This window comes from Canis aureus, chromosome 21, assembly GCF_053574225.1.
Source record: "Canis aureus isolate CA01 chromosome 21, VMU_Caureus_v.1.0, whole genome shotgun sequence".
Taxonomy (NCBI): Eukaryota; Metazoa; Chordata; class Mammalia; order Carnivora; family Canidae; genus Canis; species Canis aureus.
This window is the reverse complement of record NC_135631.1, coordinates 11,750,593-11,756,592: the sequence shown is the minus strand read 5'-3', so window position 1 is coordinate 11,756,592 and position 6,000 is coordinate 11,750,593. Positions and strand designations below refer to the sequence as shown.

Sequence of the window (6,000 nt, the reverse complement as noted above, 5' to 3'; positions counted from 1 at the left end):
GAGGACATCACAGGCTCTAGAACCCAGACCCAAGGGCAGGAGTCAGAACCCGGGCCAAGCGAGGGATCTGCAGGCCCCGGCAGGACATGCCAACTGAGAAGGGCAGGAAGCAGGTGCCAGCTCCTTCTTGCAGCTTTTCACTGAGCGGCGGGCACATAGGCAGGGCGTTCCCTGAAATATTTAACCCCAGAAGCTCACGGAACCAACTCTTTGGAACAGACCTCAGCCTAGTGCCTGGACAAGGTTTTGGGGGCCCCGTGGGACCAGGGTCGCCCCTCAAGGTTCTGGATCATGGGGAGATTTGGGAGTCCCAGGTGAGAGGCCTGGGAAACTGGGACATGGGGCTGCACACAGGGGGATTGGGACAGCAATTATTTCCCAACTGGCATGGACGTGTTTTGATGTCTTAACAACCGGGACAGCTGTCCTGGCTGAAAACGGGCCTGTAACATGGGTCCAAGAGAGAAAGATGAAGACTCAAGTCCGGCGCCTGTTATGTGCCAGCAACTGCTCTGAGAGCCCCCATGCATGTCATCTGGTTTAATGTTCCGGAGAGCACGCAGATCTAACATATCCACCTCAGAGGGTTAATATGGAAACAGAAGAGGGAGAAGCCAGGTGGCAAAGGTGCCAAGTAGAATCCCATTCACCCTCCTCCCTGTGCCCCACTCCGCTAGGGCTTGGCCATTCTCTCATGGGCAGATGGCGGGAGAGGCCAGCCATCTGCTCCCGGCCACCTCTTTGCCCCTCTTCGTTCTAGTTCATCGGTTCTCCAAGTTGGGTTTTCATTAGAATCGCTCCACGTGGTTGTACACACAAAACCGTGTGTACACGTGGGTACACGCTGGGGGGGGGCGGGGGCGGAATTAAGGGGCTTTCAAGGGTCGTGGTGTCTGTCCTCGTTTCGCCTCACCTGATTCAGACCTTGTACCGCAACAGGCTAGAACACACGACGCTGCGCATTATAATTAGCCCCACTTTGCAGGTGAGAAAGTGGGGTGTGGAGGCGTCATCTGTCCAAGGTCACACAGCTGGTGCAGACCAGGGGTGTGTGACCCCATGACCTTGAGCCTAGCCACCTCTGCATGCCTGGACTTTGAGTTCCATCATTCCTCAACATACTCGTCTGGGTCCACGCAAAGCCGGGGTTGCCTGGCGACTCTGGGGCAGAGCTGACCGAGCGCCACAATTCAAACCGGTGTTGATGTCTGTACATCACACGCTCCACTGAGGCTCCTGGGTCCCCGAGCCCCAGGCGGGTGCCCTCATGGAATGACCTTCAGCCAGCTTAGCCCAGCCAGCCCATCAGCCACCCTCAGTGGCTGTTCCCTCCTGCTCTAGGACAGAAACAGCTCTGTCTTTTGGCTTTAACCATCCTGCTTCATTTCTCCTCCCTGGAAACTCATTCCCAGAACTTGGACTCTGCTCTGGAGAGGCTTCCCTCCTTGCAGTAAAGCTTTCCACTCGGAGCTCACTTTTCCATCTCTTACTGTGGGTTTTTCCCTTCTGCAAGCCCAGCAGGTGCCCAGCTCCAGCTGCCTTGCTTCTCGACTGTAGGATTGCACGCTGGAAGGCAGGTTGCCTATTCTTTTCTGCAAGCGACCCACCTGGGTGCAGTGGTGTGGCAGACAGACTTCCCAAAGATGCCTTCCCATCCCATGTTCTTCCTACAGTATGACCCCGACACCGCCACCATCAAGGGGTAGGGCCTGGGCCCCTCCCTTCAACCTGCGTGGAACTTCGTGACCACCTCACCCAGGAGAATACGGTAGAAGATGCTGTGTGACCTTGTGGGCTATTGATCCTGCCTCGCTGTCTCTGGACAAAGTCTTGGAATCCAGCCACCTTGCGGGGGGGGAGGGGGCGGGGAACTAACACACACACAGAGACCTCACAGAGAGGACACCACAGTGCTCTAGCCCATATACGACGTTGACCACAAGATCCCTGAGTGAAGAAGCTGCCTCTGATGATCCCCGGCTCTGCCATCAGATCTCTCCCAGCCCCTCCCGGCCAAGGCCCCAGGCATTAGGGAGCGGAGACAGGCTGTGACCTGTCCGAATTTCTAACCCCTAGAATCATGAGGGTAAATTAAGTGGCTGTCTGATGCAAACCGTTTTTTTTTTTTTTTTAAGATTTTATTTATTCATGAGAGACACACAGAGGCAGAGACACAGGCAGAGGGGGAAGCAGGCTCCATGCAGGGAGCCCGATGTGGGACTCGATCCCAGGACTCCAGGATCACACCCTGGGCTGAAGGCAGGGGCTAAACCACTGGGCCACCCAGGCATCCCCAGGTTGGGTTTGGTTAAGAAACACAGCAATACAAACTGGAGCAAGTGGATAGTGACAGAGCAACATAGACAAAGTTGCCCCTGCCTGCTAAAGGGTCAGAGGCGGGACACCTGGGTGGCTCAGCAGTTGAGTGCCTGCCTTTGGCCCAGGGCATCATCCTGGAGTCCCAGGAGTGAGTCCTTTGTCGGGCTTCCTACAGGGAGCCTGCTTCTCACTCTGCCTCTGTCTCTGCCTCTCACTCTGTGTGTTTCACGAATTAAAAAAAAAAATCTAAAATAAATAAAGAGTCAGAGGCTGCAGGACTAGAGAGTAGCTGGAAGGCAATCCTGGCACATTGGGGCACCCAAAGTGCTGCCAAGGCCTCCAAGGGGGAATGGCTTCACAGCATGCCAAGGGAGGCTGGGCCGCAGCTGGAGCTGCCAACCTGGGCAGAGACCCCTGTCTCCATGGACCAGGTGCTCCTGGGCCTCCATGACCTCCAGAGGCCCTTCCTCCATCCTAGGGGCTACAGAAACTTCTGTGTCATCCCAGCTGGGGAACATTTACTCCTGGGTTAAGACCAAGAAGAGGAGGAACTCAGAAGAAAATTTGGAAGGAGACTTGAAATGGGTGATTTCTTGTACATCTGTGAGTTCGTGGAGTAAGATCTGGGCTGCCCAGAGGAAATTCTGTTAGAATGTTCTGTCCTGAGCCAACCTGACCTCAAGGTCTCAGAGATGCCCAACCGTGCCCCCAGGAGACACCTCTGTTCAGTTCACTCGGTAGCACTGGACCCTGGCAACAGGCACTTTGCAGGGAGCTCAGAGACGCTGCCCACCAGAGCCGAGGGCCTCTGGGGACAGCGAGGACCTCCCCGCCCCCAGCCCCCCTTCCCCCCTCCCCGCCGCTTCAAGGGGAGATTGGCGCAGAGGCTGGAGCTCCCCTGCGGGAGGGGGAAGGCGGGACCAGACACCGCTACCTTGCCCTGGCAATGCTCACTGTGGCCACTAGATGGCGGACCAGGGCCACCTAGAGGGACCTACCCTGGGAACCGGTTTCCTCCACGGAGCCCCAGGGTCACTATGGCTGGGGGGAGGGGGGCATGGGGTCAGCCACGGCTGTGGGTGCTGATCTGAGCCAACCAAAGGGCTGTGTGTGTTCCAGGATGCCCCGCTCTCCGGTGTCTTTGGCCACATCTTCCCATTTCACCTGCAGCAGGTCCCTGGTCTGGCCCTAGGACCCTACACTCCTGGACCTCTGTTCCCGTTTCTTCCCTGGGCTGTGTTCATGCCACAGCTCACCCCGGGGCGGGGCTGAGGGCTAGGGTGGGGGCGGGGTAGGGTCTGCAGCATTCAAACCTCAGTGTCCCCGGCGCTTGCCCACCTGCCAGCTCAGCGGGAGGGCAGGAGTGTCTTCACCCCCATGTCACTTGGCTGTCATGGCAATCCACGAAGCAGCAGGAAGGGCATGTATCCTCACCCCCATTATCCTCACCCCCATTGTGCGGATGAGGAAACCCATGCCCCCATGCGAAACGACTGGTCTCTGGCCACCCAGCAGAGCCCCATCTGCCCTGCTTCTCGCCCAGCCCACACTCCCATGCTGCCCTCGTCACCCTCTGCTCAATGGGCTGCCTGGCCCTTTCCCACTCGCTCTGCTTGAGAGGCGCCCTTTTTGTGCTTTGTGACCCAAATGATCCAGGTCTCCTGGGAGCCCGCAGCCAACACCTGGACCGGGTGCTTTGCCCTGCGCGGTGCCCCCTGGAGCTGCCCAGATGGCTCATGATGGCTTGAGGGCAAGGCCCAGGAGAAAGAGTCTAGGACACAGAATCAGACAATCTGGAGCACGTTTCACCAAGCTTCAATTCCTCAGCTGTGAAATGTAGGTCAATTTACAGAATTGTAAAGCTGGAAGCAAAGATGTCTCTGAAAGTGCTTGGTGATGGCGGTGATCGTGGTCACCCTCACGGCATCCTTACCGTGTGCCAGGCTCCCAGCTAAGCCCCTGAGTTACGGGGTCTCACTGAGTCCTCACAAAAGCCCTGCAAGGTCGGTGGCATTATTGTTCATGCTTTAATTTTTTTAAGATTTCATTTCTTAATTAGAGAGACAGAGAGCACAAGTGGGGGGAGAGGCAGTGGGAGAGGGAGAAAGAGCCTCCCCGCTGAGCAGGGAGCCTGATGTGGGGCTCGATCCCAGGACCCTGGGATCATGACCTGAGCCAAAGGCAGAGGTTTAACTGACTGAGCCACCCAGGTGCCCCTGTTCACATTTGACACACACGTTTATAACATTTAAAGTGCACAGGCCTGAAGTGTGCATCTCAGAGACGATTTACACCTGTGTAGCCGGCACCGCGACGGAGACCACTGCCAGCACCCTGAAGGCCCCCTCCTTCAGCCACTACCTCACCAAACGTAACCCCGCGGGGGCACCTGGCCAGCTCAGGGGGTGAAGCGGGCGACTCTTGATCTCGAGGTCGTGAGTTCGAGTCCTGTGCTGAGTGTAGCAATGACTAAAAAATAAACAAATGAAAGCAAAGGTGACCCTATAAAGTTGGGGTTATGTCCGCTCATTTCACACAGGAGTAGGGGCACCGGGAGGGGCTGTGCACAGCTGCTGATGGGCAGGACCCAGAGTGGCCTGTCTCTCACCCAAGGCCACAGTGGTCCCCGGAAGCTGGAAGGCAGTGATTTCTTCTTCGTCCTCCACCCCCCTCTCACTTTCCTCCTGTCCCTCCGCCTCCAACTTCTCCTCCATCACTTGGCCCCACAGCCTCTCCTTAAGGGCCACCTACTGTCATTTGATAAATTTACCACCAGATGGAACCAAAGGACTGAGTGGAGACTTGAGGCCGGCCTCTAGGGACCCAGACGGAGGCTGAGGCCTGGTTGGGGGGCAGGTCTGGGCGAGGCAGGGGTCAGTTGCTGGTGATGATGCTGACCCCCGGCCAGCAGAGATGGCTGAGGGGACCCCCACCCCGGCTCCAACCCATTGGCACCCGGACAGACAAAAGGGTGGAGATGCAGCCTGGGGCTCAGGCTGAGATGAACGCAGGGCTGGGAGCAAAGAAACCCAGGTTCTAGAGGGACCCTGCGTCACCGGCTCTCTGAGTCATCCACCTGCCCTGTCGCAGTGGGTGGTGTTCTCTACCAGTGAGGTAAAGTTGGTCCCACCTCTGCCTCTGCATTTACTCTCCCTTCCCCGGCACACTCTCCCGTCCAGCCTGCCCATTCAGCCAGCCAGCTCGAGAAGTTCATTGCCACCAACACCGCCCCCTGCCCGCCCCCGCCACCAGAAGGCTTCCCTGACTGCAGAGCTGTCCCCGCGTGTGTGATGATTCAGTGAGAGGGACTGGGCCCGAGGCTGGTGGTGGTCTTCTCCCAGCGGGGGTGCTTCTCCTTATGCAGGCAAGGGGGAGGGCTGGGAGGCTGGTCTGGCGTCTTCCCTCACCCGTGTCCAGCCAGCGCGCCTCTCCAGCCCCCCGAAAGTCAGCCTCGCAGCCGGCGGGCCAGGAAGAGCCTTCAGAGCTCCTGATTCACACACGGCCCAGGTCACACGGTACCTTGGTGCTCCAGACCGAGGCCCAGCACCCACTTGAGCCCTCAGCTCAGGGCTCCCCAGAAGGCCCCACCAGGGTCTAAGGGCCTGACCGCTTGCCTTCCCTGGCTGAAGTTCCTCGCCAGGCCCCTCCTCTGACAAAGATGCACTTGAAGATGTGGGCGGG

The 6,000-nt window shown here is 58.0% G+C and overlaps 1 long non-coding RNA gene across 1 annotated transcript; it reads left to right on the top strand.

Moving 5' to 3' along the window:
* Positions 1-3,818: 3,818 nt before the first annotated feature.
* LOC144292540 (uncharacterized) lies at positions 3,819-4,828 on the top strand. The gene is made up of 2 exons (XR_013359913.1): positions 3,819-4,322; positions 4,574-4,828. It is a non-coding gene; the product is annotated as an uncharacterized LOC144292540 (long non-coding RNA).
* Positions 4,829-6,000: the final 1,172 nt, after the last annotated feature.